Source organism: Pyxicephalus adspersus, chromosome 7 (genome assembly GCF_032062135.1).
Source record: "Pyxicephalus adspersus chromosome 7, UCB_Pads_2.0, whole genome shotgun sequence".
NCBI lineage: Eukaryota > Metazoa > Chordata > Amphibia > Anura > Pyxicephalidae > Pyxicephalus > Pyxicephalus adspersus.
This window is the reverse complement of record NC_092864.1, coordinates 15149020-15164154: the sequence shown is the minus strand read 5'-3', so window position 1 is coordinate 15164154 and position 15135 is coordinate 15149020.

Genomic DNA, 15135 nt, shown 5'->3' with positions numbered 1-15135 from the left:
GTGCGCACTTTAATCTCTACTGACCTCAATTTGTCATCATTGCCCTATTCCTTGGATTGATAAATATCTTGGTCACTGTTAGTTTTTTGTGATTTAGGGCACTATTTATCCATTTGGCTAGGTCTAGCTCAGATATCCCGTGTGGTTGGCTGATATTGGAATAGGGCCTGAACATGAATGATGGAATTTGCTGTATGTGCTGTGACCTCAAATCTCTGTGAATCCAACTTCTTGGCTCTAACTGTTTCTCCTGGTAAATATAATGTGGTGGTATTTACCGTAATGGAACTTTTTCTGTAATAACCTTTTCTTTATATCTTCTAACCATGTTTGAATTTCTGTGGCTACATTCAACAAAAGAACATAAGGAGTGCATAGGATAGAGAGAGAAGTCATGAGTCTTTATAGTGAAGAAAACCTAAACTACGTGATTATGTATCACGTAGTTACTTATGAACCAGGCAATTTTTACATTTCTGCTGTTTATTTAGTAATAATTCATATGTAGTAATATTTGTCACTACATAAAATCAAATTGCAAAACTGTAGACCAGATTATCCTATTTCATATGTGTTGCTACATCCCAATAATAGATTATATTAAAGTGCTGCATTACATGTACAAGTAAATCATAATAATTGCTGAATGAATGAATTGGTCAATAAATAGCCAGGGATTTTCACAACTAATAAACTTTATTTATGCTAAAATATGTTTAAAAAATTATACAGTTATATAAATATATGTCTTCAATACAAAAGAAGCAGCTTTTTTTTTACTGTAAAAGGTAAGTTGCATAACAGTACTCATAACTAATGTTGGTCGAATATCTCACTATTCAATTCGACATCTATTCGATTGAATAGTGAGATTTTGTTTGGATGATCGAATGCCAAATTTGAACACCATTGAAGTTAATGGTGGGAGAATTTGGGTTATTTTTAGGGACTATTAAGGGCTGCAAGAGCAATCAGATTGCTCCTGCAGCCCTTTTTTTTTTTTTAAAAAAACTGTAACAATATAATAATAACCAGAGTAGGTAGCATATAAATAACTCCAACAAGATTACAGCAAAATACAGAATTTCACAAGAGACTTATTCTATACACCACATCTTATGCAATCTACAGTTCCAATAATGTCTTGAATTAGACCAAAGATTTCTTAGTTGATCAAACAAAGAAAAAAGAAAAAAAGAGAAGAAAAAGGGGGAGGGGGGGAAGCAAGGATACCAGAAGATTGCAGAACTAATGGTTAATATATGCCATTTAATTAGGAGGAGTTCCCGGAGTTATTTCCGAGGGGACAATAGAAGGAGACACGTTGGGAGGGGCCAACTGAAGATTGTCTGTCACATGTTGAAGCATATTAGTGATTGATAACAGATGTAAGTCCCATGGTGCCCAGATTGCTGTGAATTTATCATATCTATCATGAATCCTGGCTGTAAGAAGTTCCATTAGTTGAACTTCCTTGATTCTAGCATATAGATCCATTAAGCTAGGGGTCTTGCAGCCCTTTACAAGTTGTATGTGTTCTTGGATAGAGTTTCTCTATCCAAGAACACAGGGCACTAGATGTGATGAATGCGGAAACTTGTCCCCATTCAACCTCTAGTGCCTGGGGATTGCCTGCAGTCACAGCTGTGACCACAAAGTTCCCACGGTCATGTGACTGTGGGATCCTAACTGCAGATAGACTCTGCAGTTCCTCTACTATCCCCAGGGCACTACAGGTTAGTACAGTGCCCCGGGGATCGCACACTCTTCTCAATGATTGCATTGTAGGATAACCTGTAAAAAAAAAAAAAAAAAAAAAAGTAAATAAACACAAACACTCAATATATTAATTTAAAATTTCTGTTTATTTTTTTAACACCTTTTTTTACAATTTTTTTAACCCAATTTGTGCCATCAAATCTCGTTTTTTATTCCGCAGTCATATTTGGGTCGAATATAAGGACAACCCAAATTTGAACACCAACACTTCTCATAACCTCTGGTTATTGAGCCTAATGCAAAGGGTGCCTAGAAACCCCTATCATCATATTTTCTTGCAATTATTATGAAAAGATAACAAAGCCATGCATAAATATTTTTTTCTGACACAAACAAAGCTTCTTTTTGGTGATATTGTCTATAGCCCCTTTCAGATATGTCTCAAAAAACATGTGGTTAGCCACACCCAGGTACGCGCCCAGTGTGGTGAACCACACTGCAAGTCAATGGATTTGCATGCATAGACCCTGTGTTTGCGATGACATTGTGGTTATGTATAGTTCCTGCTATAGAGAAGGAAAAGCCTTTCTGTCACTTCCAGGAACTGGCCGCAACCCCAAAAATCCAAGCAGGCTAGTTGCCTATTGCAGAAGGGACAGATGATGCTCATTCTTCAATATAATAAACTTACATGAGTTTGCAATTTTTTAAGTATATTCACCTCTTCTCATTCCCTTGTAGGTGCTGGCATGTTTCCCTGGTTCTCTTCCAGGTTCAGGATCTTCGACCATTGGCTATAATTGGACAGGTGGAATGCCACAACTCCCGCGCATGAGCCAGGTATGCTGGGATTGTACACTGACCTGCACAGACACAGCTTAATGTACATTATAGAAGAAATTACTATAAGTATTTTTTTTTGCAGACAGGACATCACCTGCCCCTTTTACAACAAACAACTCGCTTGCTTGCAGTTCTTTAGTTTTACAAAATAGTTTGTCTTTTAAGTTGGGCCTAAAAACACTCACAGATGCAATTCATTCAATGCAATGCAGATCTTCCCACAGAAAAGAATAGGATTTTACTGCAAGGGAGCAGCCAAGTGTGGCCAAGCCACAGCTATACTAAATTAACTCACTGGCATAGGCTGCATGTAGCCTAAAGTTCAAGTTACACCATTTAAAACTTACTTAATTCTTGCATCACCCTCTTTCTGGGATCCAGATATAGTTATATGGAGCAAATCAGACACAATGACCCCTCATAAATGACATTTTTACTAGAGGAAATCTAGGTCAGATCAGCAGAATCAGCTCCTTGTGCCAGCATTAGTGTGCATTAGAAGTCTCTGTCTAGAGCTGACAGATTGTGATTTGGGTTATAAAAGACTTTGCAGCAATGCACCAAAGAGACTCACTAGATGAGTGGTGTGCAGCTGGAGCTTCAATTTATACCCTTGAAATCGCCAAAGAAATGCAATCGGAAAGCACAATAAATGCACATAAAACACAGGGGTGCACAGATAACCTGTTTCATGGGCTTAATGTGATGTATACTGCATTATGGGTGTTTCCTCAAATCCCTTGATTGAGCATGCAGGTAGGCCAGTTATATCATGTGAGGATTGTTATGGATTGGGAACAGAACTTCTAAACTAGGCTTCCACAGAACTCAAGGGTTCCTCCAGAAGTTGCAAGGGGTTCCTAGAGCTGTGGCCGAATTACCTCAAATAAGATGGTACCTGCATAGTTGCAGGCCAACACCAATTGGCAGAGCCAGCTACATCAAACCAGGGACCAATTTACCAATCTGTAAAGGTAGCTTTTCCACCACTTATGTATGGTAGGCATTCTTTCCACTGCCAACGCTTGCAAATAAAGTTTTTGCCATTGACTGATAATAGCAAGGGTTCCCCGAAACCTAAACATTGTTTTTAAGGGTTCATCAAAGTTTAGAAGATTGAGAAAGGCTGATCCAAAGAGTTATGGTTCTTAAAATTACTCAAATACTAAAATTAAAATATTTATTAGTAAACCAGTAAAATAGTTACATAGTAGGTCAGGTTGAAAAAAAACAAAGTCCATCAAGTTCGACCACAAGGGAAATAAACATATCCCAGATATAAAACCCTATAAGACATAATTGGTCCAGGGGAAGGCAAAAAAACCCTGCTACAATTTGCTTCAACAGGGGAAAACAATTCCTTCCTGATCCCATGAGGCAATCCGATGTTCCCTGGATAAACAGTCTCTGTTATCTTTATTATTATTTATAATATTTTCTGTGCTTCTAGAAATCATCCAGCTTTTTCTTAAAGCAATCTATAGTAGTTGCTGAAAATACTTCCTGAGGGAGCCGATTCCACATTTTCACAGACCTTACAGTGAAGAATCCCTTCCTTATCCGGAGCTTAAACTTTTTTTCCTCCAGACACAGAGTGCCCTCTTGTTCTTAGTAATGATCTCAAAGTGAATATTTGGGAAGAGAGTTCTCTATATGGACCGTTTATATATTTATACAGGGTGATCATATCCCCCTTATACGTCTCTTCTCAAGGGAGAATAGATTCAGTTCAGCTAATCTCACCTCATAGCTAAACTCCTCCATTCCTTTTTTTAGTTTAGTTGCCCTTCTCTGCACTCTCCCCAATTTCACAATGTCCTTTTTGTGAACTGGTGCCCAAAACTGGACTGCATATTCCAGATGTGGTCTGACCAATGCTTTGTACAGGGGCAGGATTATGTCTCCATCTCTGCAGTATATTCCTCTTTTATTACAAGAAAGTACTTTCCTAGCTTTAGATATTCCAGCTTGGCATTGCATGCTGGTAATAAGTCTATGATCTACCAGAACCCTCAGATCCTTTTCCATTTCTGACTCCCCCAAATGTATTCCCCCTAGACAGTATGAAGCATGCATGTTAGCCCCAAAATGCATAACTTTACATTTATCTATATTAAATGTCATTTGCCACTTGGCTGCCCAATCTAACAGTACATCCAGGTCTGCTTGTAGATTATAGACATCCTGTATGGACTTAATTCCGTTACATAGTTTGGTGTCATCTGCAAACACAGAAATGGTACTTTTAATCCCAAACTCATATATATCATTTATAAAGATGTTACACAGTAAAGGTCCCAACACTGAACCCTGGGGTATACCACTATTAACCTTAAACCAGGCATGTCCAAAGTCTGGCCTTCGGGCCAATTGAGGCCTGTGTTAAGTTTTTTACTGGCTCGCAGCCTCTGTCCTGAAATGAATAATATGTGGCCCGTGTGTGTGTGTGTGTGTGTGTGTGTGTGTGCGTGTACAGGGAATCCCCTACGTTTGTAGTGGGCGTGTGCTGTGTGGGACCCATACAGACCATGGCCACTATGAATCCAAGAAAGTTCTCTGCATGGAGCCTGCACTGACACTGGACTCTGTGCAGAGAACTTTCTTTAAATCAGATTGGTCGTGGTCCGTGCAGCACAGGCCCACTAAAAAAGTAGGGGATTCTCTGTACACAGCACACCACACAGCACACAACACACAGCACAGCCCGCCCCCCCCCAAAACTATGAGGGGTAAAACAGAAGGAAGAAACACACAGCCCCACAATTATGCGGTGTAAAATAATTATGTGGGTCCTTCTCTTGACCCTGCTCGGGGGTGCACTGCCCAGAGCAGCAGATCACCAAAATTTTCTCGCAGACCATCGGTTGGCGACCACTGTATTAAACTATCAATGACAACTGTTCAAAGAGTATTGCCACAGACAATCTATCCAGCCACAATTCTTGTCAATCATCAAGTGATATAGGGATGCACTTTCTCAAAAAGAAAAAGGGTCGGGGGGGTCATCAGAATTTGCATTTTATAACCGTTATTAATCCCATACTTTCCAACCATTCAAGATGAGAAAGAGAGATTTTAGTACAAAGTATGTAGGCAGAGGACACACCCCAGTTAATATTATTATTACACCGTATTTATATAGCACTGACATATTCTGAAGCGCTTTACAAAGTCGATAGTCATGTCACTAGCTGTCCTTCAAAGGGGCTCACAATCTAATGTCCTAATCTAATCTAATATCTAATCTAATAATCATATGTCAATAATACAGTCTAAGGTCAATTTTGGGGGGAAGCCAATTAACCTACTGCATGTTTTTGGAATGTGGGAGGAAACCGGAGTATGCAGAGGAAACCCATGCAAACACGGGGGGACCTGCAAACTCCATGCAGATAGTGTGCTGGCCGAGATTCAAACCCAGGACATAGCGCTGTAAAGACCAGAGAAATCAAAACGATTGGGACAGTTCAGCGCTTTCTGCCTAGAAAACTCTAGTGATGGGGCCTGCAAGTACACACTTTTAATATTGGATTTTTAGTTAATTTTTGTATTCTTAAGAATGCAGCAGGGGGACTCGGACTCTGCGTTAGAAGAAAAAGCCAGTTACTTTAGTGGGGGATCATTTTGGAAGGTTCAAGTCCCAGAGCCATTTGGTGTTTTGTAAGAAGGTGACTTTGTTCAGGAATTCCTAAATGTTATATACTGTAGGTAAATACATATTTATACCTAGACTATACTAGACTAGGGAATAATGACAAGATGGATCACTTGCAAGGAGTATACCCTGATGCACCTTTACACACTGGTGATAAAAACAGCAATAAATAACTTCTTTTTTATCTCCATATAAAGTGCTATCATTTTACACTGTGACAATAAAAAGTAATGTGATTGGGACAGCTTAGCAAATTTACTCATCCACTGTCTTCCATATCAATTCTACAACCCATTGCCCTGGTGAATTGTCTGGAGCTGCATCGCAACAGGGCAATGTACAGTATGTGAAATTAGGCCTTGACAAGTATGCAGAGAACTCTACTTGTCTACTTGTCTACTTGTCCCATCACCGGTTTAGGCAAGCAAAGGCCACAGAGGATGAACAACCATTCTGGAATGACCACTGTATCGGAAGAGAGCACAGTGGGTGGCTTGCTTGTTCTTCCCCTCCTCATTGAACAGAATGACCCTGTGTATATAATGCTCATTCATTTATCTGTCACTGGAAACAATAACAAAACATTGTACAAAGCATTGGTCAGACCTCATCTGGAATATGCAGTCCAGTTTTGGGCACCAGTTCACAAAAATTATGTTGTGGAATTTGGGAGAGTGCAGAGAAGGTAAAGTAAACTAATAAAAGGAATGGAGGAGCTCAGCTATGAGGAGAGATTAGCTGAACTGAATCTATTCTCTCTTGAGAAGAGACGTATAAGGAGGGATATGATCACCCTGTATAAATATATAAATGGTCCATATAGAGAACTCTCAATTATTCACTTTGAGATCATTACAAAGAACAAGAGGGCAATCTTTGCATCTGGAGGAAAATAAGTTTAAGCTCCGGATAAGGAAGGGATTCTTCACTGCAAGGTCTATGAAAATGTGGAATCGGCTCCCTTAGGAATTAGTTTCAGCAACTACTATAGATTGCTTTAAGAAAAAAGCTGGACACTTTTCTAGAAGTACAGAATATAACTGGGGATTAAGGATTTAAAGTAAAGATATCAGAGACTGTTGATCCAGGGAACATCCAATTGCCTCATGCGATCAGGAAGGATCTTTTCTCCCAAGTTGGAGCAAACTGAACCAGGATTTTTTTATTTGGGATATGTTTATTTTCCTAGTGGTTAAACTTGATGGACTTTTTTTCAACCTTACTATGTTTCTTTGAAAGATTGTTTCCAGCTACAATCATCTGACATCCATTTGACGTGTATACAAGGCTAAACCTACTAGAGGATTACCATATGATAAGATAAAGTAAAGATAAGATAACATAGGGAAAAGCTAAGGACTCCTGCCTTGTAGCACTTTTTGGGTCCCAGGTCCAAATAATGAATGGAACACTATCTGAATTCATGGAAATGCCCTGTGTTTGTGTGTGGGATTCTCCAAAAAAACAAAAAAAAAAAAAAACAGTACCAGTATTTGTCAAAAACCACAGGAGAGAAGATTCAAAACGGGCAAAAGAGCTGCTATTTGGAGATGTGGGGCAGAGGGGAGGGCATAAGAGTTGAGTGATATTTAGAAATGGGCATATAGATATTGTTATTTGCTGGAAAGGCAGAAAAAAATGATAATAATTCAGTAATGGGCACCAATCCATTGGAGAAACAAAGTGGGGCTTACCTGGAAGGGATGTTGGTGTTGTCTCAGCACTAAAATCCAACATTCAAGCCTAATACCAGTTTGTACCCCCAAATCCTCTTCATCTGTCCCTCCCTGACTTAACTCCAGCTGTCTTATCCATAACTTGACAAGCTTTGGTCCTTCCTCTTCTACGTTGGCATCAGCAGTCCTTAATGCTGCAGAGAACAGCATTCACAAATTGAATGTGAGAGCCAATTTTTATGCAGCAACATACTGTAAATTCATGCTACCTAATGTCAAAAATCCATAATGACCTAGGCTCGCAGAAAGTTGGTTTTACCAAGAAAAAACACCCGGCATTGTGACTTGCACTTTCGGACAGAAAGGTGCAGACCCAGCAAATCCACAGCTGCCTTACACAAAACAATGCAGAACATTAAGTTTACTTAATTTTGCACACAGTTTCAAAAGACATTAAAAAATCTTTTAGATAAGTCTTTGTGTTTCATGCCCGGAAACACAAAAAGATACAGAACAAATTATTATTTGCAGTGCTCCTGTTAACCTTATCGCCTCTTGGCGTCTTGCCTGGCTTGGTTGGCCATTTGATGAATACTATAGAGTTCTTATGTTTGGCGCCTTCCACTCCGTCACCCATTTTTTATCCATATTTTATCTAAATGATAAATGTTAACGCACACAGTATTGCAGCATCAATCATAAGGGAAATTTAAATGTGCCAACAAGGAATACTTGGAATGCAATTTGGTACAATGACGCAGTGGTTTACACTCGATGCCTTATGGTGGTGCAGTAATATTCCAAAAGGGACGTCCTGCATGAAGTATGCCGTGGGGCAGAGAATTTATCACATTTGCTGGAACAAGAACAAAATAAAAATCTCTGGGTTTGCGTAACATTCTGCTGTAAGATTACATATTAATTATGCAGCTCTTTTTCAAAGCAGAAAAAGTAGAACTAGCATCCAATATCTCTTTTTCATGGTTATTCCCAATTGGCTTTATGTTAACATAAGCTAAATATATTCAGGTATGTCAAAGGGAAAGGTGTGCAAAGTCTGATATTTTTCAAAAAATCACCCATGCCCTAGAAAAGCCCCAGCAGCATTCTGTAGAGAAGGAACCTTGCTCTCGATGTGAAAGCAGTTAGTTCTTCTGCAAAAGGCTAACAACCCCATCCTCTGCTGAGGCAGACCCATGGCTATTGCAGTCACCAAAACTAATGCCCCATTGTATGGAATTGCTGGTTTAGGCTATGTACACAATGGCTGTCGTCCATCTTGAAGCCCAGGGTCATCTTGGGCCAAAATGAAGCGCATGTACAGTAGTTCCTCTGGATTGTTCTTTGATCAGTTCAAGTTCAAGCTGTACTTTGCTATGGAGAATGGCTCCTAGGGGTGCCCCTCACTTGTCCTCCCCTTTCCAAAGAACTAAACAGAATTGTGTGTACAGCGTTCTTTCCTTCCCCTAACGTTGGAAACAATAAGGAAGGACCGTTTCCAGCCACATTAATTTAATGTGTGTACATAGCTTTAGAGATGACAAAATCGTGTAAATCATTGTGTCTATGTAGTTCGTGGTTGTGTTCTCAAATATTTGACACAGGGCAGCATTATTCACTTTTATTGATAAAAGGCACAGTTAACAATGTCACTGGGTACATTATCTGATGACTCTGCCTGTTTAACAACTGTTGAAATATCAACCACCCTGGGAGTGTTTTCAGTAAGTTGGCCAACTTTTGACTTGCATTGTGAGACGGGGTGCTAAAGTGTTAGTAAACCCAAAACCAGTGTACCTGTTCTTAAATGTGAATGCATGTGGCTGCAATTGTTTTTACATTTTTGAGATGAAGAACGTTTTCAGCAAGTACATAAAAAGTTGTTGATCTTGCTAGAAATGCCATGTCCTTGTCACCTCTTGTGAGCCTAAAGACATTACAAAAAGCTTTATCTTTATTATGTGAAAAAACTAGTCCCTTCACTCTACTATGTAATGGTGATAAGCAAAGGAAGACATGTTTGAATTTTAGATCCCTATAGGTACAACAAAGGAATGTATACATGGGAAAACCCTAAAAGTAAAAAAAAATTAGGGGGGGGTAGATATGCCTAAAGTAATTTCTAGATAGGACCCCCAGCATATGCTTATTCAGTATGACATTCTTCTTGGCAGCCACCATATGTTTACTCAGTATGACATTTTTCCCAGCCACCATAACTTGTCTTACAAACTAGTTCTTATCAGAGGTCCAGTTGTCCTGAATGGTAAGGAGAAGATAATACTGGCACAGATTATAAAATGATTCTTCATTCATTGTCCCTCACTGGCAAATGTCTGCATTTGAGTCTTTTCCATTGCCAATATCACTATATTAGCCCTGGGGAGAAATGGGACATACACCTAAAGTTAGATAGGGTTTTTCCTCCTTTTAAAAATTGTCTCCTTCTGACCTTCTCAGGAGAGCTGTGTCCTTTGCCTATTAATGGGTCTAAAAAACCTTCACTATTTTCCATTGTATACCATTTAAACAAGAGTGGCTACACTAAAAAAGGACAGAACCAGGTCAAGTGCCCTGTTCTCCTGAAAAAAGGTCTTCTCCTGACCTTTAATACTTTCTGGGTCATTGCTGCAGAACACATATGCTGGGCAATCTGCAAATATGTAAATACAATAGGAACCATGAGCCGCTCTGATGTTCCTGCCAGCCAGAGATTCTAACCATATGGGGTAATTTATTCTGCGTAACTGCCAGCAGGTACCATACCAGAACTGAAAGTGATACATGACAACCTTGAGATGTCTGTAGGCCATTGGATTATGCAGTTGCCAGGAACACAGCTCTGATGACAGTACTCATCCATCCTAAATATTACCTTCCATTACCAAAAGTCTTCCAACTCATACCCGGAAGGTTTCATGGAAATAAATAGGTGGAGGTAATCTCAACACTTCTAACCTACAATTACATCTTTCAGAGGCACCAAGAACTTCAGAGTTGCACAAATAACAAAAATATTAAGTGTGCTGACCTACTGCATGTCCTTCAACAACCAATGGGGTCTTGTGGTGGGACATTCGGTTGCTTCATCATTAAACATACACCAGCTTCCATTCATTGGTCTTGTTACTTATCTTTGGAGGCCTCTGATGTGCTTCTCCAGGATTCATTCCTATAGTGATTCTGCATACTGGGCACCTGACATGATTCTGTCCTTTGTTATTTGAATGGTATATAATGCCCCAACTTTCCTCACCTATGCAGTTCACTTCCCACAGCACCGAATCTTGGATAGCATCCTTGGATAAGAAGGATATTCATATCTCCATTCAAGTATACAGTAAATCTTTGTAGAGATCTTCATAATGAAGAATAGAACATCTTGATCTTAAGATCAAGCACTGGAACAGCGAGAACATAACTTTACTTATGTGGTCCTGATAGCTTTGTCATGCCAGGCCTTATGCATCTCCTTTAAACAAAATCTTAGCTGCATTAAAACTTTTTTACTAGAGTTTTTTTCATTTATTTTTTTAAACAATTGTGCAGATGCAACTAAAGTGTATCTCAACACAAAACTTTCTGGGACGATTCACCCCCTCTATTTGTCCTGGTGACCATTGCCACTGGCATAGATAAGAATAAATGGATTTCAAACTTTTACATTACCAGACAGTAGAAATCATTCAATGGAGAACACTGTTCTTGCTGAAACGCAATTTGGAGAGATATACCCCAACTTCTTGTTGCATACCTAGGAGATGAAGTAAAGGAATCTTTCCAACAGAACAAAGGTGGGAAAGTAAGGCTGAAATCATTTCTCTATCCAATGCTTGAATAAAACAATTGATAGAGATATTCTTTAAGCTACAGAAAAGATCAAAGATGATCTTTGCATGCCACCTACGTAAGAAGAGTATTTGTAGCTGGTTAATAATTTTGACTATGTAAGCTAAGATAAGAAATCAGGGTGGTACAGCTTAAGCCAAAGGTATTACGGCTAGTGACTCTTACCCACACCCAAGGAATGGAAAAGATCAGCAAGTTACAGATTGCTAATTTGTAGTTAAAGAGTATTTCATTCATATTTATATTTATATAGAGCTAACATATTCTGTAGGGTTTATAGATTCCATAGTCATGTCGCTAACTGTTCCTCAGAGGAGCTCAAAATCCAATGTCCCTACCAAAGTCATATGTCATTACCATAGTGTAATAGTCTTCATGTTTATTTCCTCAATGTTGTGCAATAAATCATTACAGTCACTGGAAATGTGAGACCATTAAATAATTAGAAGATCTCAATGCATTCAATTACCACTCACCACTCCTCGGTTGTCAGTAACTCCACTTGTATCTTACTCCATTGCCCATGTGTGATCAGAGTCTTCCAAACATTTCGTAGTTTAGTGTCCACATTTATTGACATATAAAAGCAATTAAAAATGCTTACTCTGAGTGGTGCTTCAGACAGCAGCAGAGAAGCACAGAGACAAAAACAACCATTAGTACACCATTAGTCTACCACCCGTATACGTGCTAATGTTTCCCTTGCTTGCATTTCGCCGTCTAAGGTTTCCTCAACAGCTCTTGAGAAACCCTTTGAATGGTATTATTGTTGCTTTTGTTAAAAGAATAAGGAAGGATTGTTGCACTCCTCATTGTCTAAACTACCCTTGCATCTTTAATATATGTAACAGCAGCTGATCCTTATGAATAATTTGGCATTTATAGGTTTGTAAACATTTAGTTAATACTGGACATCCTCCAGCTAGGACACGAGGCTGGCACTATTTGAATTGCTGCAGATTGTAATGCACAATAGACATGATTTATTAAAGCTCTCCAAGACTGGAGAATATAGACTATCATAAGAGAACCAGGTAAAATCTGCAGCAAGTCAAATAGTGCCTGCCTCATGTCCTAGATAGAGGATGTCCAGTATTACCCAATTGCTTACAAACTACAAAACCTATTAACAGCAAATTATTTATAGGGATGATGGATCAGCACCTAATAGTTACCTATATTAACAACTCAAGGGTAGTCAAATTATTTCAAGGCTTCCTCAGGTGTAAAAAGGAAGGCTGATTTAGAGATTGGATGAAAGGGTTACGCTGTGTACACACATTAAGGAGAAAAGTAGAGAGAAAGAGAGGCTTTTGTGGCTAAATTGCAAATACTGATAAAACAAAAAGTTTATTTAAACACAAACAAGTTATTTATAAAAGTTTATAAAAGTATAAAAGTTAAACTATAAAAGTTATTAAAGAACATATTGCACGTTCATGGTCAGGTTATTTCTTACAAAGTTCTAGTTACACACAAAACATCAAATAAACAAGTTTGTCAATTGGGTTTCCTACCCGTTTTCGCGTTTTCCCTGTTTGGCTTCCTCAGGGGATACAGAGATTTGTGCAACAAAGTATTAGCTCACAATGGTTCAGATTGGTGATACCAAAGTAGTTAAACCAAAATCAATTGGAAGACTTAGGTCTTAACTGCGTTGACAAAGGTGTATGGTATAATCAGGAGATTACTTGGTATGGAAGTAATCATGAATTTATATTGTTATCTTTTAGTGATGTGGAATGGATTTATCATAGAAATGAATGATGTTGGTATACTTTAAATTCATAAGTCTAACTCATATGAAGCTGTCATGGAAGGAAAAAATCCTTTTGTTCATTGGTGGTGAGTGGATGAAGCAGCGTGTCCGCAGTCGCCCTTTAATGGCTGACTTATGAATTTAACTTTTCTCCTTTACTATGTCACTATGAGGCCTGGCAATGGCCAGATTAATCTGACTTTAAGAAAGTAAAAAAATAATTTCCTGTTCACACAGGACCACCTGTACACACCTTAGATTTTTGTTGTTGGAAACAATCTTTCACAATCGTTTCCAAAGACAAAAGACCGAAAAATGCATGAACAAGCGCTGTACATACAGCACCGTTCTGTTCTATAGAGAGTGGAGTGGGAGAACGAGCAAGCAGCACCCCGCTGAGATTTCCTCCCTTCACTTCCATTGCGGTCGATTGTCTTCCGTCATTCGTGGATCTGCCAGGATGGATCCATGAACGACGTTGGACGTTCTCATCCAATACCAGCCCTGAGATGAGAATCATCTGATGTGTGTACGTAGCCTAGTGTTTCATACCGTTTTTGGTAGATCATTCGAATATTTTATTAGAGGTCTATACATCAAACTGGAAAGATAGACAACTAAGAAGTAAAGAGGGGCACAGGAATGGTTCGAAATGAGGGACAGTTCGAAGCTATGCACTTAAGTGCTTATAGGTCCTGGTTAAAGCCCCAGCCGATGAAATGACTCATTGGAAGCAAAGGGTTACATCTTGTCCAGCATGTCTGACATTAGTTAACATGACAAGTAGGGATTTCATGGCAGGCTGATGAACCTGCCTTTTTGGTGATTGGCGGAGTCCACAAGGACCTGAAGAATAAATTCTTATTTGGTACATGATTATATGTAATGGGAAGCACTTCTATCCATGAAGCAAGGGGGAGGCAGATGAAGTAGCGTTATACATTTGCCCAGCACTACACTGCTGCCATTGTTCCTCAAAGATTCACAACAATTAAAGTGACAAGTTTAACTGCAGAATAAAGTGACCTGTAAATTTATAAACCTGCCCGGAGCCAGAATAGGCCATGCACAGCCATTCTGCTGTTGAAAAAGTACTGACGCCAAAGGAAGTTAGGCAATTACTGTTTTAGGATGGAAGACAGCAATGTTAGCCTGCTATTTTTCTCAGTACAGGTTTTGTTACAGGTCATTGTTACGTATATTACTATTATAATTCTGCTGTATAAAACAAAACTCTGTCAACTTCATAATTCTGTGGCATTGAAAAATAAATATGGCAACCTTTCCCATTCATTTGTCAAGTAATGTAAAGCAAACACTTCTAGATTTTTTATAGGGAATGTTCTAGTTGGGATCACAATAAAATTAGACAGCAGTTAGACCTTATAACAAAAAGAAGGGGGCGGGGAAGAGAGTTTGATATATTGGAAGATTACAAATATCAAGAATAATATATTGCATATTCCTTATTTGAGTTTGAGTTGTTATCCCACTAGTTTCTACTCTGGGATATAATATCCTAACATTTCTGTTACCTGGATATTCATACCATACCAACTCTTTTCCTGTATTATTATTCTCAATTATTGCTCTTGTGGTTTATTTGTTTTAACTTACATGTTTAACCACCTGGG